This window comes from Camelus ferus, chromosome 10 (genome assembly GCF_009834535.1).
Source record: "Camelus ferus isolate YT-003-E chromosome 10, BCGSAC_Cfer_1.0, whole genome shotgun sequence".
In the NCBI taxonomy this organism is placed as follows: Eukaryota; Metazoa; Chordata; class Mammalia; order Artiodactyla; family Camelidae; genus Camelus; species Camelus ferus.
The window spans coordinates 70,799,370-70,819,034 of record NC_045705.1 but is presented as its reverse complement, the minus strand read 5'-3'; positions in this window follow the sequence as shown (position 1 = coordinate 70,819,034).

Below are 19,665 nucleotides of genomic sequence, written 5' to 3'. Positions count from 1 at the left end.
CCTGGGCCTGGACTGTTACCGTATCAGTGAGTGAGTGAATGAATGCATGGATGGGTGGATGGATGACGGATGGATGGATGGATGCATGGATGGATGGATGACAGACAAGCAAGCACACGACTAGGGGGCAGGCAGAGGCACGGGTGAGCACCCCCCCATCTTTTCCTCCTGCACTTACACTCATGCACACACTCACACACACACATGCCATGGGCCCCCCTGGCTGAGGTCTCCAGAGCTGTCCTTCCTCGGGGCTTCAGTGACCGAGTGGACCCAGGCCCGGGGGCCCTGAGCCCGCCCCAGCGGCTGCGGGGTATCCTCCCGCTCCCAGCAGGGAGCCACGCTGCCCACGCACACAGCCTCCTTCACCTGCTAATCTCCTGTGATCCTGGCAACCTCGAGGCGAGGGCGGCCGCGGGGACCCCAGGCAGCCCAGGGGGTGCCCGGAAAGGGGCCCAAGGCAGGCCTCGGTCCCATGGGCAACCCACCCAAGGCAGGGACGCAGATCCCGGGTGATGCTGCAGCCAGACCCCACACAGAAGGGTCTCGGGCCGCCCCACGCCCCCTGGCTGATATGCGGCTGCAGGCCCAGCCTGTTGCTAGGATTAGCGCCCAGATTAGCCCACCAAGTTTCCAGAACCCCGCGTGTCAGATTCACCGGTGCCATAGAAACCTGGCTGGGCTTGGTGGGCGGGACCGGCTCCCGGGTGGGTCTCCCCTCCAGGCCCAGCCACAGCCCCTCTCCAGGAAGAGAAGGGCCTGGGTGCAGGGACCAGGCCCGCCCTGGGCCTGAGCTCCCACCCCCAGCCCCGCGGGGTGCCCTCCTCCTCGGCGCTCCATGCCCAGGGAAGTTTTAGGTTTCCAGAATCAGCTGTTTTCCAGATACTGGAATGAAAACGAATGACCGAATCCTCGGGCCAGCAGTGGAGACACAGAGCGCCAATCTCTCCCCTGCCCACCCCCACCCCCCACTCTCTAATGCAGAAAACATCCGAGCCCGTTTAGCCCACAGGCCAAAGCCTGCCTTGGAGCCTCGCTCCCCAGGCCCGGCTCAAGGGCCGCCTCCTCTACGCCCCTCTTCCCGCGCCCCTGCTCCCCACCGCCTCCGCTCCGGGCAGCTTGTGGGCCAGCCCGGCTGGCCAGGAGTCTGGGGCCTGGGGCCAGCCCTCGCTGGTGAGGCGGCCAGGACGCGGGGCCTTCAAGGGGGAGGCTCTGAGAGCTCCTGCAGACAGCGAGAGGCTGGCCCAAAAGGGACGCCCACGGCGGGAGGGGGGGGGCGTGCAGAAACTGCAGCCAGGGCCCGACCCTCCCCGGGCCACCTGTCCAGGGGCCGCCCAGCAGCACTGGCAACTGCAGGCCCCTTTCACAGAAGTCCTGGGTGTCGCAGACCCGCCACGGCCAGCCCCACGCCCCACCAGGGCCTGTTGGCACCCACTCCACTCCTTCAGGGTGCCCGCGTGCTTCCAGGGGCTCGGGACAGGCCTGGGGTCTGCCCTGGACGCCTCCAGTCCTCCAGCAAATATCCCCAGCCCCACCTTCTGCCCCACCTGGGACCAACCACAGCAACCACCCACCTCCTCCTCAGCAACCCCCCATCTCCTGGCTTTGGCCCCAGGCCCTTGGGGCTGTTGACTCAGTGTCCAGAGGATCCTTAGACACCTGAATCAGACCCTCCACTAGCCCCACCCCAGAGAAAAAGGCACATCCTTCTCAGAGCTTCCTGGACCCTCCCTGGGCCAGTTCCCCCTGGCCCCGCGGACAATCCTCCGAGCCACCCCTCCCAGCCCACACAGCCTCACCACCCCCACTCTTCGCCACTCCCCAGAGGCGCCACAACACTGCCACGCAGGGCTGTGAAGCGGGTGCTTTGCCGCTGATCAGTCTCCCTCCAGAAGCCCACCTGGGTGTTTGGCTGTGGATGGACAATGGGTGGGTAGGAGGATGGGTGGATGGACAGAAGGAGGGAGAGGTGAGGCATCCAGCTACAGATCCCGCCACAGCCTCTTGCCCTGACCTCCTACTTCCATCATCTCCACTCACTCCTTCTGGCCACACACCCACCCTGGCTTCTTAACCTGCAGAAGCTGCCCATGGGTTGGACACTTAGATGGTCCCTTTAATGCCATCACCCTCACCTGCATACGCAGAAACAACCCTCCCCAAGATACAGGCTCATCCTGTCCTGCCCTTTACCAAACCCTCCCGTTCTGGCCCACCTGCACTGGGGCTCTGCTCCGGAGCTGAGGACCCAGACCCTTATGGAGACGGGGCCTGCCCAACTCTGGGCTCCTGGAACCCCCCCCACGCTCCAAGCCCCACTGTTGGGCTCGGCACACACTCTTCCTTCAGCCCCAGAGGCCCCGTTTGCCTGGCAGCACCGCGTCTCCTGGCCAGCTCAGGGAGATGGTTCTCCTACCCCTCAGCATCACCCCCTTCCCGCCCCCGCCCCGGTTATAGCACAGCCGTGCGTACGTGGGGTCCTGCTGGTGTCACCCCGACTGAGTGTCCAGCTTTGGGGGGAGCGAGGCCCGTGTGGGGTCCACACGGAGGAGACAGTGTGGATGAGACAAGCAGTGCGCGATGCTGCAGGGGCTCCTGGCACCTGGGGAGCTTGCCTGCGGCGAGGCCAGGGCTCTGTGACTCCTCTGCCTCTTCCTTCCTTCCTTCTACCCGGGGAGCATCTCAGCCCCTCTGCTCTCCCCACCCTCCTGTCCCCGCAGCCCCATCTCCCTCCAGGTCCTCACCTCCTGTCTCCATCCCTGACCCTTCCCCCCGCCAGGGTGAGCCCACCTCATCCCCCCCACCCCCTGTCATCAGCTGCCTGCCACCCACCTCTCCACAGACATCCCTGCCCCTGCGCCTCAGCCCAGCGACGGGCTCACCTGTCCCCGACGTGGGGTGAGTCCACGATCCCCATGCCAAGAGCAGAGGGTGCCGGGAGCTCTACAGGGGAAGCGGCGAGGGTTCTGGGGTGCCCCCGACTCCGCACCCCTCCCATGCTGTCTTGGAGGAGAGGTCCTTATTGCCGCCGTCCTGCCGAGGGCCACCGAGCCTTCCCTCCCTGGGCCCACCTGCCTTTGGAAGCCCCTCTTACACCGACCGATCATGGTCTGGGGCAGGTCAGAGCCTCCCTGGGCCCTGCTTACCCGGCAGCCGGCTGGAGGGGGCGGCTCGGCCTGGCCTTGCCCGCCAGCTGTCCCAGCACAGATGGGGTCCTCGTGGCTCCACGGACCCCCGGGGGCCCCGCCTGCTGCTGCCCACCCGCCGGGCGAGCCTCTAAACCGTGACGCCTGTTAGGCAGGAAACGTCATAGGGCCCCGGGTCCCGAGCCGAGCAGGGTCATTTTTTTTATTAAAAAGAAAAATCTAAACCAAGAAAACAAAGTGATTAAGTTTCTTCTCGGAGCAGCAGGCCCTGCGAAGACAGGGAGCGGCCAGCTAACTGGCGCAGCGACCCTGCATCGCCCCGGGGAAACAACCCAATCACTGACACAAACAGGAAGCAGCTGGTGTTCCCCACACGTGAGGGCTGGGCTGGGGCCCCCAGGGCGCAGGCCGTTGAGGTGGGGGCTGGAGGCTGGAGTCCTGCTCGGGGGGCCGCTGTGTCCTGGAGGGAACCACCGAAAGGAACATCCTGAGCTCGGCCTTGCCCAGGGAGACGGGGTGTCCGAGGAGGCTGGGGCCCCTGCACACAGCCCCCCATCCCTGTGGGGTTCAGTTACTCAGGGTGGGCTGCCGTGACCCCCCAAGAGCACGTGAGTTCCAGCAGGGGCTCCATGAGGGCAGGAGAGGGGTGGGCACGGAGAAGCAGGGGTCCACCCCCAAAACCCCCCTCTTGTCTGCTGCTTCACCACTGGATTTCATTCTGGGCCAAGAAGATGTGATTCCCACCCTCCCAGCCCTGGGGTCCTGGCCGGAGTCAGGGCTGCCTCGCAGGGCCTCTCTGCAGAGTTCCGCTGGGACGGAAATCCAGGGCTGGCTTGAGCAGAAATATGTTCAGTGGGGAATTCGTGGGCTCAGCCTAGCCCAGCAGGGGGCTCCCCCGAGGGAGGCCCCAACCTGATTTGAAGGGGAGACTGTGATGCGGGGAGACATCCCACTGCGGGGGGGGACCTCCAGGTTCAGGGGCTAGCGGGCATCTGTCAGCCTTGGGTAATAGTGAGCTCCCTGTCCCAGGAGCATGTAAAGACAGACTCACACAGAGAGGCCCTGGGCAGAGGGGCAGAGTGGCAGGGCCAGCTAGGCTCTGCGGAGACCCCTCCCGAAGCCCCAGGGAGACAGGCTGGGGGCACCCTTCACGGGGACAACACGGAGACGTGGCTGGGAGCCGGTCAGGCACGTCCTGCTCAGAGCACAGCATACAGCTGGCGCTCAGGAGTGGAAGCTGAGGTGATTCTGATCCAGCCTCGTGTGAGGAGAGGTTCTGAGTGTGAGTCGGGATGTGTGAGGGGTCGGGGGCCTCCACACGTCTGTTACACGTCACCTGACAAGCGAAAGCAAAGAAGGCCGCTCTGATGAGAGATTCAGCCTAGAGGCTCAGGGGCCTGAAGGGCCAGTCCTGCCGACATCCCGGAGCCAGCGTCTCATCCAGGCCCAGGCGAGGCTGGCCAGTGGGGCAGCATCCAGGCTCCTTCCTGGGGGAGGGTTGCCCTGAGCTGGGGAGCAGTCTCCCAGGCTTCTCCCAGCAGGACGAGGGGCCCCCGTACGCTTGCCCAGCTGGGAGCAGAGCAGTCCTGGTGAAGACACAGGGTCTGCATCCCGGCTCGACTCCCTGCTCCGAGTCTCAGGTTCAGAGCCGTCTGGGGACTCGGACCGCCCCCCGGTGATGCTAGGCGGAAGGGGGGCGTCTCACTGAGCCAGATTTGGGAGACAAGGGTCTTTAAAACCAGGGTTAAGTAAGAGGCGAGTTTTATGGAAATGTTCTCAAATAGCAAGGCAGAGCGGGGCTTAGCCTGGCAAGACGTGAGAATACGTCCTAGAGAAACCATAGCTGGATCCGGGGGGCACTGACGCCAGGATGGAGGTGTCACCCGATGGAGACAGATGGGACCTGGTGATAGACCCTAGTGTTTACACAGGGAGCATCAAAACTGCCGAGAAAAAGAACATTGCAAATTTAAAACAATGGCATATGATGCACAAAGCCCTTCCAGCAAGGGGCCTAAGAAGAATTACCTTCAAAATGGTCTTGAAGCAACTTGCTATTAGTTTGAAATGAAATTAGATTAGATATTGCACCCCAGTGTTCACAGCAGCACTGTTTACAACAGCCAAGACATGGAAGCAACCTAAATGCCCATTGACAAATGACTAGGTAAAGAGGTTGTGATACATTTATGCAATGGAATACTACTCAGCCATAAAAAAGAAGAAAATACTGCCATTTGCAGCAATGTGGATGGACCTGGGGATCATCATTCTAAGTGAAGTAAGCCAGCAAGAGAAAGAAAAATACCGTATGATGTCTCTCATATGTGGAATCTAAAAAAAAAACACAAATGAACGTACTTACAAAACAGAAACAGACTCACAGGCATAGAAAACAAACTCATGGTTACCAGAGAGGGAAAGGGGTGGGAAGGGATAAATTGGGAGTTTGAGATTTGCAGATACTAACTAATACATACATAAAACAGATAAAGTTTCTTCTGTATGGCACAGGGAACAATATTCAATAACTTGTAGCAACCTAGAAGGAAAAAGAATATGAAAAGGAATATGTTATGTACATGTATGACTGAAGCATTATGCTGCCCACCAGAAGTTGACACAACATTGTAAACTGACTATATTTCAATTTTAAAAAAGGAAAGAAATTCGATTAGAGAGAAAAACCTATGTTGACATGAAAACCTGCACACAGAGGTTTATAGCAACTTTATTCATAATCTCCAAAACTCAGAAACGACCAAGGTGCCCTCCAGTAGGTGAACAGATGAACAAACTGGCCCATCCAGATGGTGGAATATTATTCAGCACCAAAGAGGAATGAGCTATCAAGCCACAAAAGACACGGGGGAAACATAGACGCGTGTGACTAAGGGAGAGAAGCCAGTCTGTAAAGGCTGCACACTGTGTGATCCAACTCTATGACACTCTGGAAATGGTGACTCTATGGAGGTAGCGAAAAGATGGATGGTTATCAGCGTCTGCGGAAGAAGGACGGACCAGCAGGAGGCGTGCCGAGGATTTTCACGGAGTGAAACCCCTCTGCTTGGTGCTCCACTGGCGGGCACGTGCCCCTTCACATCTGTCTAAACCCACAGAACGTACAACCGCAAGAGTGAACTCTGACGCGAGGCTTGGACTTAGGCAGCAGTAGTTTTGACCTGCGTCCCACGCTGGAGCCAGGTGTTAGCGCCGGGACGCTGGGCGTGTGACGGGGAAGCGGGGGCATGACGGGCCTCTCTCCACGCTCTGCAGCGTCCTTCTGTGCACTGAGCGGCTTCTATCCACCGTTCTGTGATGCCGCTGCCCGCCCTGTGCAAGCCCCACGCTCCTACGGGGTCTGTCTGACCCACAGGGAAACTGAGGCACGGAAAGGCTCAGCGACAGGGCAGGGTTTGAACTCAGAGCTTCACCCCAGCACAGGCCCCTTGACCTCCGCTCCCTGCTCTTCTCGCCTAGGGATGCCTTCCCCTTCCTAAACCTGCACATCCCAAAGGGCTTCGGTTGATGTAGGTTTGCACCTCCTAAGACTTGCCTTATTAGAAGGTAAAAGTAAGGCCTTAAAATTCTTTCAGGGGTTTAAATTTTTAGAAATGAAAAAAACAGTCTACGTGAATTAAGAGCCACAACAAGAAGACGCTGCATGTCAACATGAATTAATTTTTACAAAAAATAACGGAGCTTTTCAAAACAGAAGTCTGGCGGGGAGGGTGGCTCGCTGGGAGGCCGGGGTCCCTGGGGGGCCCCTCCACGGGGCCGCTGAGGTGCGCCGCTTGGAGAAGGGGAGGTGTCACTTAGTGAGCTTCTCGGGCACTTGGGCCGCCTTTTCGATACTCCACCCCGACTCGACACCTTAAAAGTGAGGTGCACTGTGGGGTCTGAAGCCACATCAGTGATCTTCCCAAACGCTGTGATGTGAAAACGCATCCTTCAAGGAGGCGAAGGAGGCAGCTGAACAAATGCAACATGGCGCCGGGACTGGGAAGGGGAGGCTGGAGCAGGAACGCGGGTGAAACCCGAGCGAGCCCTGGAGCTGGGCGCGGACCTCTGTCATCTCTTACTGGACCCAAACGTAGGGGGACTGGGGAGCTCTCTGTGCTACACTTGCGATTTGTCCACAAATCTAAAATTGTCCCCCAATAAAAACTTTATTGGAGGGGAAACCCCTCTGGTCTCTCTTGCACACTCAGAGCATGTTTTCCTGAGCGCGGTGGTCAGCACCCTGAGCTGGTCATCGGGAAGCGATGGCCCACCGACCATGCAGGTGTCCCAAGATCCGAGCTCCCCACCGTCAGGAACGAAGACTCACGTTCATGAATCTCACCGCCCGGCTCGTCGGAGGTCTTTCAGGACTGGAGGGCGGCAGGGGCGTGTTTCCCAAGCTGCTACTTTTTGCTGCAGAGGTCAAGTGGGATCACCGACCACAAACTCCGTGGGCTGTTTCCCTCCAGGCCACAGGGCTGTCCTTCTTCTCCGAGAAAACAACCAGCATGTGTGTCTGCCAGGGGCCAGGGCAGCTTGTAACTCAAACTGCCGCGCGGAGCGTCTCCTGGAGACGCCGCGGTCCTCCCGGAGCAGCCCTGCTGCTCATGCAGAACATCAAGGCACATGCCAGGGTCCAGACTTCATGGAGTTAAGAAAGTTCACTGCTTCATCAAGTACGTTCGGAAGTGCAGCCAGCCTAGGTGCCAGCTCTGCAGCTGCTTCTCCGAGAGAACCCCACGGGCTGGGAGACCCTCACTCTAGCCCCACCCCGGCCCCCAGACCCAGGCAAACATCCCTCCTGTGAAGAGTCCTGGTGGGAGAGCAGCGTCTCCCATCACCACCATACACCTGCCCTCTTCTCTGTCTGCCCAACTCTCCTCCCGCCTCAGTCAATTCTCCTAGATCTCTCAGGCCTTCTCTGAGTGTCTCCTCTTCCAGGAAGGCCTCCCTGACCAGCCCCCACCTAAAGGAACGCACTTGCTGGAGCTTCCACGGCCCATCCTTCTCCACCCGTGTGTCCCTGGTTCCCATCAAGCAGGGCGTGGACTCCTGGGGTGGAGTCCCCTGAACCCCCATGGGGTGGCAATCCACCTCCCCCTTCTCTGGGCTGGAAGGGTGTCCTGAGTTCTCCCCCACAGGCCCCTGGCTGCCCCGTAAGCCCCTGATGGCAGACCTGGCAATGGCGGGACTCCTTTGGTTCTGGGAATTCTCCTGACCCCCTGGTGAACCGCTGAGAGCAAAACACCGGCCTGTCGGCTAATTACAAGCGGGGCATTGGGGGGGCGCGGCTCCTCCCTGCCGGGGCCCAGCCCCGCCTTCCTGGTCCTGTGCAGAGCTCAGTAATGAACTTCCCCAAATGTCACAGGGAATTAGGCCTGAAATCCCCACGCGCTGCAAGGAGTTTCCATGGAACTCACGGTGGGCAGGAGTTACCAGGATTAAGGGGCCCAAGCCCCCTTGGGCTTCCTCTCCCAGGAGGCCTCAGGGTGGTGCTTCCCACAGGGGAGAGCCCAGGCCGGGCCCGGCCGGGGGCCACATGCCCCGGGGCCCCCACCCAAAAGCAGCCCCTATTCTTTGGCTGTGCCTGGAAGTGGCTCTTGCCAGCAGGGCGCCGTCTCCCGCAGGACGAGGACACGCAGGGTGCCAGCCCCTCACCATGGAGCTCAGGGCGTCTCTGACACCCCCGGCCTGTGGGACCCCGCCTGCACATTGCATCCAGGCGGGGGCACCAACCCTGGTGGGAGGGCCTTGGTCCAGTGGGGAGGACAGACTCTGGCCACACCTGCAGCAGGCCTCGCCCAGGCGGGCTCCACCGGGGGAGGCATGGCCCCTTTTCGTTACCCCTCCTTCCAGGCCCAGCGGAGAAGACAGGAGACCTGCCTGTCCCATGACACTGGGAAGGGAGCCTGGGCACGGGGACACCCACCTCCCTCCCTCTGTCGCTCCTTCTGGCAATGTTACCTGGGCCCTGAATCTGGGAGGGGCCCTGAGGGACCCCGGGGCACAGAGCAGCCTCCCAGGGAGACCTCATGTGACCTTGACTTTCTTCACTCTCCACATCTCACTTGGGCAACAGGCTGGTGACCACAGAGCCTTCCTTGTGGCTGTCAGGAGTGCACGGGGGCGTGCACGGAACAGCCCTGATGGCTGGCCCCCTCGAGCTTTGAAAATACTGGCAATTCTCACTCTTCACGCGAGGGGCCCGGGACCGTCTGAGGAACCAGCGCCAGGCTCTGCTGTCCTCTGCGTCTGCGGCAAGGGCGCCACTCGGAACCGGAAGTGAGGCTGGGCCAAGCAGGGCTGGGGAGCCAACCTGCCACCCCAACCACACATGCCCGCAGGCCCGCCCTGGGGCAGCGGGGGAACCACAGTGAGGTCCAGAGCCATGTCTGGAGCCCCTCGCTGGAGCCTGGGAACAGCGAGCCAGCAGACCCACGAGCCCATCGCTGTGTGTGTCACTGGCTCATTAGACACTTCGCTAGCTGTCAGCCTCTCCCCCAGATGGTGAGCTCCCAGGCCAGGCAGCTCACTAGTCCACGTGTGGTGGCCAGCCCGGGGCCTGGCGTGGCGCGCTCAGGAGCTGCTGCTGACCACTGGCGAGCCCCGGCCTTTCTGGGGTGACCATGTGTAAAACGGGGGGACCGGCTCCCCCTTGGAGGATTAAATGCCAGTGTGCATGTACACAGGGTGCAGGCAGTAGCCCCTAATGGGCGGGAACTGGGTGAAGTCTGCCTTGTAAGCAGGGATTCTGGCCGAGCGACAGCATTTCAGCTGAGCGCGGTAAGAGAGGCGGGAGTTCCCGACACCCGGAATTCTGGCCCTGGCCACGGAGTGGCTGGGACGGGGGGGTCTAAAGGAAGGCCATGTGTGGAGTGTGAAAAATGCCGGGTGCTAGTGGACAAACTGAGGGGACACTGGATCCACGCCCCATCCTTGGGTGGGTGGGGCCAGGATTCACTTCTAGGGTCTTCAGGGTGTACGGGGTAACTCAGGGTGTGGGAGGGAGGCCCTTCCTGAGAGGGGAGAAGTCCGAGGAAGGGGACAAGAGAAGATGCTCAGGTCAGGACAAGGCACACCAACACTTAAGGAAAGGGGGACCACAAAACCCCAAAAGATCGACAGGGAAACCGGACCTCACAGCCACAGCAGCCAAGAGGAAGTCACATCTGAGACCCTGAAAATGTGATTCCATTGTCTGCTGGCCTCCATGGTTTCTGACGAGAAGTCTGTGATTGTTCTTGGTTGTGTCACGTGCTGTGCTCTCCTATCATATCTGTCCTGAATTTTCATTTTCATCTCTTTGACTCTGATGAGCCCAGGCATGATTTTCTCCAAATTGATCCTAATTGGATGTTGCCGAACTTCTCAAATCTGTACGTTTATGTTTTTAGTCAATTGGGGCAGTTTTTAGCCATTATTTCTTCAATATTTTTTCTCCCTCATTCTCTCACTTTTCCCCTTTTAGGACACTAACCACCCATAGGTTAGACATTTTAATGCCATCCAAACAGCCTTGAGTTCTTCAAAAAGAATTTTTTTTGCCTTTCTTCACCTCGGAAAACTTTTATTGATCTAACTTCAAGTTCACAGACCCTTTGTTTTGTCATCTCCATTCTGCTATTAATATCATCCAGTAATTTTTTTTTTATCACAGAGAGTATTCTTCTGTCTTAAATAGCCACTTAGATATTTCTGACATTTTCTATTTTCTGAAATTTCCTATCTTTTCATTCATGTGAATGTGTTTTCCTTTATCTCTACAAGCATAGTTACCATAGTTCTCTTAAAGTCCCTATCTGATCATTCCAGTGTCTGAGTGACCTCAGAGTTGACCCCGGTTAATTGTCTTTCTCCTTAAGAGGAAAACACGTGTTTCTAGCCCTCAGGTACATCGTGTAATTTTTTATTGTATCATGGACTTTGTGAATGTTATATTGTGGAGACTCTGAATGTGTTGTATTTCCAAATGTGACGTATCTGTTTTAGCAGGCAATTCATTTGATTAAGCTCAGACTGCAAACCCCATCTCTCTGTGGTGATAGGTGGCTCATGTCTCAATGCAGAATGCCTTCAGATCGCCCCCTTGCCAGGAACATGAGCAGAGTTTATACATAAAATTTGGAATATTCCCTTCTCTGGCTCTTTTTTGGATTCTCATTTCACTGGCTGGTAACCTTGTTGCCCCAGGCTTCTTCTCCTGGTTCCTCCAACCAGAAAGATGGGGATGTTAGATGTCTGGACTGGACTGTGATTGCCTTTCCAAAAACAGCCTGCTCTGGGTAACTCTCTAGAGCCCTTGGGTAGTTTTTTGTTCGTCTGATTGTTTGTTGTCCAGGGTATATGCTCATTATCTGCAGGAGGGCTGGTTTGTTAGAAATTTACTACTCCACACAGGAATTGAGCCCAAGAGGATTTTCAGGATGGGGGTGGGGCTCAGTGTCAGCAGCAGGAAATGCTCCTGAGAGGCCGTGTCTGATAAAGGGAAAGTTGCAGGGATGTTGGTGGCGCTGATGAAGAGAGTCATTGGAAGGATGATGGACTAGCAGGGCTGGGACAGAGGGCAGCAAGGCGAGCAGTAGCTGTCTTCTCCTGTGTGAAGGAAATTTCTCTTTATTCCAGCCAATTAAGCATGTTTTGTAGCTAGGAGTGCATTGTAACTTTTATGAGACATGTTTGGGCACCTGTCTGTATTATTAAATGGTTTTCCTTTTCTTTTCTATCATGTGGCCTATTAACATGATGATATTAATGGATTTCTTAATGTTGAGTCAGCCTTGCATTCCTGGAAGTAAACTCTACTTGGTCATGGTGTATTATTACTCTAATTCAATACACTGCTGGATTTAATTTGCTCATTCTTCTATTTACAATTTTTACATCCATCTTCACATGTGAACTTCGTCTGTGGTTCTTCCTTTTTCTGTGTGTGTTATCCTGATTGGGCTTTGGTATTAGTTATGTGAATGCAGAAAACGAATCAGAGTTTTGTCCATCTTCTATGCTTGAGACATTTTGTATAATATAGGAATGATCTTGAGCATTAAAAGAAAACAAAACAAAAAACCTGCTCATAAAACTCTCCAGGCCCTGTGCCTTTTTCTAGCGCAGAGCTTTATAGCTTTCAGTTGGCAACCTGTATACTGACAGGTTCAGATTTTCCAGGTCCTTTTGAGACAGTTTCCAGATACATGTTCACTTAAACAAGACTTTTAAATTTCATTTAGTCAACAAATACCTTTCAATCCCTATTATGTTCTAGACTCTAAAAGCAGACCTATTATGATCTGAATCAGCATATAGATTGCCTGTGAGAACAGACATTCAGTGCATTTCAGTCTCTTTGCTTTTCTCCCTCCTCCCTGACTAGGGACTGGCACAAGTGACAACACGGGCAGATATCTGTTGACCTACAGTTGCCTTAGATGTGCCTGCATATCTGTTCACATATCCATCCATCCCCATATCTACCTGTTCACCCATCCATCCACCCACCCACCAATCTGCCCATGCATACATACACACACACACACACACACATACACACATACATATGTCCACCATCCACCCTCTCCTTCCCCTGTCCATTCAGGGAGCCCACACTGAGTCTCTATGCTGCACCAGGTATCAGTCTAGGTATTGGGGTCCATGGAGATACAAGCTAAGTGCTGAAGTGCTGGAAGACTGAATTAAGGATCAAAATGGCCCCAGCAGCCTACACTAGAAATAGAACAGAACAAGATGAGATGCTGGGCTGCGATCCAGGGAACTAGGGGTCCAGGGTGGCAGGTCTGAGTGATCCGAGTGACTGATTTCTGGGTGTGCCACCCCAAGCTCTGAGCAGGGCTGGTCCAGCACAGGGCCCGTCTGAGCAGGGGGAGTGTTCTTGGGGGAGGGCAGCCTGGAGAAGAAGGGGTCCAGGCCCTCGCCCCAGGCGAGAAGCCCCCAGGGGGGAACTCCCTCAGTCCCACTATCCCTGTCCACCTTGAGGTGGTGCACCAGCCTCCTCCTTCCCTGTAACTGTCTTGACGGCAGGACTGGAACCTTATTCATCTCCGTGGCTCCCATGGCACGAATATTTACTGGACCAAAGATGAGGGAAGGGAGGACCAACGGCTGGAGGCAGTGAGCGCTCACTCGGATGTTGGAGAGACTGTGGGAGGGCACTGCCTCAGCAGAGGGCTGGGTTTATTCCCTCCCACTGACGCTCTGTGCCCAGGTCCCAGGCAGGGGTGGGTGGTGTGTGAATGCCTCAGCCCCCACCTGCCGGAACGTCCCAGCACCACAAGAGGCGTGGAAAGTCTTTCTTCCCCAGAGCTGCCCAGCTAGGGTGAGACCCTAGCTGGGAGCATCCAGGCCCCTGGGCACAAGGAAGCTGGGGGTGGGGTCTCTTGTTCTCACTCCTCCCCTCACCGGCTCCGGCTCCGGCTCCGGCTCTGCTGAGAACCAAATCGCCTTATCAGAAACTCCCTCGAGTGACTGGTTAACCAAATAGCTAGAATTCCTGCTCAGAGGCACATCTGTTCCTGATCGAGGGGAGGCCAGGGATGACAAGAGGGGAGGGGGAAGCAGAGGTCCAAGGCCAGACCTTTCCAAAACGATGCTCCGGCCAGGAGAGGGGGTATGGGCTCCCAGCCTGGCAGAAGCAGGACCCGATTGTCTCCAGGGCCTGAGGCAAGACCAGCCCACTGCCTCTGCCACCTCCCAAAAGTAGGGAGCTGGGACCTGCCCCCGGGGTGTGGAGAGGGCTGGGAGCACCACCCGGGGCACTGGCATGGGGGCGCACGGCCACGCTGAGCTCCTCCCAGTGGGCATGCCTCCCGGCTGGGCTCTGCCTCCTCCATCCACTAATATCCACCCCAGCCCTCAGGCCCCGGCTGGTCCGCTGCTGGACCGTCTCTAGAACTGCACCTGAGCGTGTTTGCTCGTGAGATGGCAGGTCGTTCCAAAGCCGCTCGCGCTGTTCCCTCTGCCTAAAATGCCCTTTCAGTGTCCTGCCAGCTCCTCCGCTGAGTCTCCCCATCTGGGTGGTCCTCCTTGGGTACCAGGGTTTCCAGGCGCCTTTGCCTCCCCCTCGCTAGTGAGTCTGTGAACCAGCCCCCATGACACTTAGAGCCCTTGGCCCAGAAACTCCTTCTTAGGCGCTGGCTGCCCGGCACCCAGTGCAGGGCATGAGGGAGCTGATAAGGGAAGGATGGACGAGGCCATGCAGGGAGGGGGTGGAGGGGGCGGAGGAGGAGGGCCGAGGCCGAGATAGAGGAAGGGGTGAAGGGGGAGGCTGTGGGGAGAGGAGGGGTCCCCTTAGGGCCACGTGGGGAGCTGCACACAAGAGTGTGGGCCAAGGTCTGGGACAGGACAGCCGGAATGGGAAAGGCGCCTGGTCCCCGCTCCTGGCCAGGACAACTTGTGACCTGCCTGTCCCCCGCCACTGGACTCCAGTGTGTTTCTGGCCCCCTCCCCATCTGGGCTGGGGCCAGTGAGCTCCACACCTGCCACTCCACGGACACTGGCTACCCTAGGGCTTAGCCCCCAGGGCAGAGAACGTGCCCCCTCTGTAGGCCCCACTGTTGAGCTGAGTGAGGGGCCTCAGGCCCTGGGTGTTGGGCCAGGGAGGAGTGGGGAGCAGGGGATGCCGGGCAGGGGACAAAGGCGGGTCGGTGGGTGATGGACCCGAGTCTGTCGCCTCGTGGGTCTCTGTGACGGGGGAGCTGGAGGCTGACGGCGGACTTGGGGAGAGGCTTCCTTGGAGGGGAGCAGCTGGGGGCGACATCTCCCCACCTCCTCTCCTGTCAAGGGTTGTGTGGAATCCCCACTCCCACTAGATGGAGAGGCACCCCAGCCCCGTCATCAACACCCCAGAGGACGCAGCACCCCTCATGCCAGCCTCTTGCCCCCCCCCCCCCCGCCAGGCCGGCACCCCTTCTGTGAGGCTGCCCAGTGCGGAGGGCTCGGCCTGGGGCGAGGGCCAGTGTCAACAGATCGTTTCTGTCTGCCTGGGGGGTGGGGGCGGGGGGAGTCGTCTTGGGCTTTGTTATGTTCTGGAAAAAAAAAAAGGCAAAAAATTTGGGTCACAAACCACAAACTGTTTTGCTTTCGGCATAACTGGCACAAACAGGCATTTTCTCTGTGGTTTCTGGCCGCTGAGGCCTGGACTGGCTGGGCTGGGAGGGGGAGAGGCTGGAGGCTCCGCTAATGAGGCCAGAGGGGGCTGGGCAGGTAGGGGTCGGGCCTCGGGGGGTGGCCTATTGGCCTGTGGCCCCCCGGCCTGGCCACACCTGTGCAGAAGTGCCAGCTGGGCGCCAGGCCCGGGCACCTAGGAGGAATGGAGACCCCAGGAGCCAGGACCAGCCTGGCAGGTGGACACAGGTCATTTGGGGATGAGGCCTGGGGACCAGGGCCAGGCGAGCATGCCAAGGAGAGGCAGCCTGCATCTAGGTAGGCAGGGCTCTCCCCTCAAGGAGCGGCAAGGGGTCTCTAGGGGCTGGTATGATGGGGTCCCTCCCAACACCACCCAGGACCTTCTCCCTGGCCAGCGCTGTGCTGGGGGGCTGCACAGAGAGCATGAGAGAGCCTGGGACGACCAGGCGGCGGGCGGGACGCTGCACCTGTGGTTACAGCCTGTCGGGGGCAGAGGCAGGGCTGAGTGCCAGACCGCTGACCACATGGGAGGGGCAGCTCCTGAGGCCAGACACTCAGGAGTGGGGGAAAGGTGTCCAGCACAGCACAGAGTGATGGAGAGGGTGCAGGGGTTACCAGTGTAGAGCCGAGGAGAGGGAGCCACCCGCCTGTGTGAAGCCGGGGGTGGGAGGAGGTGAGGGAGTGTGGGGGCGTGGGGAGAGGCGGAGCCAAGGGCTCCTGGGAGTGGAGGGACTGAGCTAGGACCCCTGAGAAACTGGAGGGTGTCAGAGGTTTAAGACCCCAGGAAAGCCTGGCCTGGGGCTTGCACTTTATCTGGGGCTTGCACTCCCAGTGGCCCACGGGAGCCACAGAGGGTCTTAAAGGGAGAGTGGCAGGCTAAAGGCTGGCATTGCAAGCTCGCCTGGCCACCTATGGAGAGTGGCTGGAACGGAGACTGGAGGCCGCGCAGCACAGCGCTCCACGACTTGTGGAGCCGTGGGAGTTGGGGGCAGAGGCCCCTGGAGCAGGTGTGGGGATGCTGGCTGTGAACGCGCAGGGTCAGGGGTCTGCAGCACATCCAGGCAGCTGAACGCGCCACAGCAGGCGCCGTTGTGCAGCCCAGGTGAAAACAGCAGGTGGAGACCCAGGTGGGGTCACCAGCTGGAGAGTCAGTCCCTGGCTTAGCAAACAGCCCTCTCCTCCCGTGGCTCCCGGTCGGTCCTCAGTGTCACCTCCTGCCCCCCCCCCCCCCGACTGTCCTCTTCACTCAGCAAGTGGCTGAGGGACAGGAGCACAGGAGTTGCTCATGAGAGGGTGCTCAGGGCAGGCTCCCCCGAGGAGGGTGCGAGTCAGCAACAAGTGAGGCGGGCAGGACCCAGGCAGACGTCTGCAGGGGAGTGGCCCAGGCAGGGCAGCCATGCAAAGGCCCTTAGGCCGGGGTTGGACGGGCCAGAGCGGCCTCACGGGTCATGAGGACTCTGCTCCTCTCCGGGAAAGCCGAGAGCTGAGCTGGGACCTGGTCTGAGGTTTCAAAAGACCTGGGCTGTGCGTGGAGGTCAGGAGCGCAGACACAATGACCGTCCTGATGCAGGTGCGGGCGTGGCCGCCTGCCCAGCTCTCTCGGTGCCCTTAGTCCCTGAAGCGGGGACTGGGCAGAGGAGGTGTTTCCTTCCTCGTGTAATGAGTTTCCGAAATGACCACGAACTGGGTGGCTTCAAACTATAGAAATTCATTCTCTTCCAGCCCTGGAGACCAGAGGTCTGAAATCAGTGTCACTGGACTGAAAGCAAAATGTCACAGGGCCAGGTTCCTTCCAGAGGCTCCGGGTGGGGAGGGGTCCTTCCTGCCTCGTCCAGCCTCTGGGGGCTCCAGGCGGGAGCTCCAGGGCTGTGGCCACGTCACCCCCGTCTCTGCTCCGTCTTCACACGGCCCCCTCCTCGGTGAACTCTCTTCTCTGACAGGGACACCTGTCATGGGATCTGGGCCCTAAATTCAGGGTGCTCTCTCCTCGAGATCCTTCACTTAATCACATGGGCAAAGACCCTTTTTCCAAATCAGGGCACATTCAGGGATTCCGGGGTTAGAGCGTGGACATGTCTTTTGGGGAGAACACCGCTCAGCCCACCACAGTGGGAGTCTGTAATTATTTGCTGAATGAATGACAATGGCCCACAGAGCCCCCGTCACAGCTCTGACCTCGTGTCCTACCCTGGCCCCCTCCCCCTGCGGCAGCCCCACCTGAACGCCCGACTCCCCAAGTCCTGCTTCACCCCTCCTCCTGGGAGACCCCACGCCTGCCGTCGCCTCCTTCAGGCCTGCACTCCTGAGTCACTGTCCCTGTGAGTCCATCCACTTGACAAAGCACCCCAACATGTCCCTCCAAGGCACATGACCCTCCAAGACACCTGCACCTGGGAGACCATCCTCCCACGCATGTGCGAATGAACAATGAGTGACTAGATGAATGAATGAAGGGAGCCCCAGGGTGAGCTGGGAGTTTGCAGAGCAGGGGGAGAGGGTAAGGAGAGATGGGCAGACCCAGGGCACCCGGGACTTGGCTGGCCAAGCAGAGTGGGGTGGGGGCGGCCACGGCAGTCAGGGGAAGGGTGGGGTCTAACTCAGGAGAGCTGGGGGATGGCTGGCTGTGCCCTGGGCTGCCCCATGGTCAGCGGAGGTCGTGGGGGTCCTCGGGAAAGCAGGCTGCAGGCAGAGGTGTGGGTGAACAGGATGCAGTGAGGGCGAGGCGGCTGGGCTGCCCAGAGCAGGGAGGGAGGGAGACCCTGAGGCCAGCATCCCAAGGGCCCTGGGAGGGGGCACCAGGCAGGGCTTCTCAGAGGATCTCAAGCTGGGTCCACACCCCAACCCCTGAAAGTGTCTCAGTGCCTCTTTGTGGGGTGGGCCAGTACTGCTGGGGCCTGAGCCATCTGCCCCACCTGGCAGGCCCCCGGTTGCCCTAAGAGGGGCACGGTGACCCCCAACCAGCTTGCTCCTTCCCATCCTCCCAGCCCTCCTCATTCTTGTAGACTGCTTCCACCTCCTCCAGACATCCCACCACCCTGCTTAGTTCTAGTGAGCATGGGCAGTGTGGCCGCCCATGTGGACACCACTCCAGACCTGAGGACAACCCTGGGGGAAGAGGGAGTGTGTCTGTTGTACAGGTGGGCACACAGGTGACATGAGTCCCCAGGTGTGAGTAGCTCTGAGTCATCTCCAGCCACAGCTACAGTTTCCAGAAGCTTTCAGAACCTGGCCAGGCCCCAGCCTCCTGTGCTGGGAGAGTTCCTTAGGGTTGACAGCCAAGTCACTTCACTCCCCATCGGTGGGCTCCTGGAAAAGACCCTCTAGGGCCCTTCCTGTCCCATGGCTCCCTGTCTTTGAGGACTTGGCGCTTGAGATGGTCCCAGAGCCCCCACTCCACCACAGTGGCCACCACCACCGCCGAGGCCCTTCTCCCTGCATCCCATTGCTGCAGTGGCCCAGAGGAGGGGTCCACACCGCCTACCTCTTCCCGTCTTGCCCCCTCCCCAGGATCCAGACCTTCCCACCCTCCCTCCCTCCCTCCCTTGACCCGGTACCCAAGTGAAAGATCAGAGGACTCCGAACAAAATAAATTTGAATGCTTTATTGGGATTGCGAGCGTTAACAGTTAAAGACAGAACCCAAGCTGTGGGTTCTGCCGGAAATCAGCATGTTAGGGGCGAGTGGAGGCGAACACGGCCGTGAGATGGACTGGACGGCCCGCAAGGTGACACTCGGTGTTCAGCACGTGGGGGTCCTCGGGTGATGGTACAGGGACCCAAGAGGGGGTCCCGCTGAAGACAGCTGGGGGGACTCGGGGAAGAAACAAGATGGGAGGCCACAACCGGGCATGGAGGTCGGAGGGGGCCCGGGTCCAGCTGGTGACGACCCACGGAGAGCTGCTGGCTGGGGGACACAGAGGAGCCTCGGCCGCCGCCCCCGGAACACCCACGCTGAGCGAGGCTGAGGTAACACTGGTGGGTGGGTGTCCGGCTGAGTGGGCAGGTAATTTGGGGTGCCTCGAAGGAAGACACTTTGGATCACAGGCCAATCTGTCTGGATTCTCCAATTGGGACAATTTGGCTGTTTGAGCTTGCATCCAATGGTCCGAATGGCCCACTGCCCGGGCGCTGGCCGAAGGGCCCTCTGTGCCGTGGGCGGGCTGGCGCGGACCGCCCCCAGGGTCGTGCCAGCCCTGTCGCTGGGGCCCAGAAGCTTCGGGCCTCTAGACTGCTAGTCAGGCTGCTGTGCAGGGGGGCCGCACTGGGGGCAGAAGTGGGGGTGAGGTAAGCCTCCCAGCCGCCCGGGTCCCTGCCGCAGCCCTTGGCGCCGAGATGGTGGCTGGGTCGGTACCGCCAGACCCGAGGGCCTCGGGGCCCAA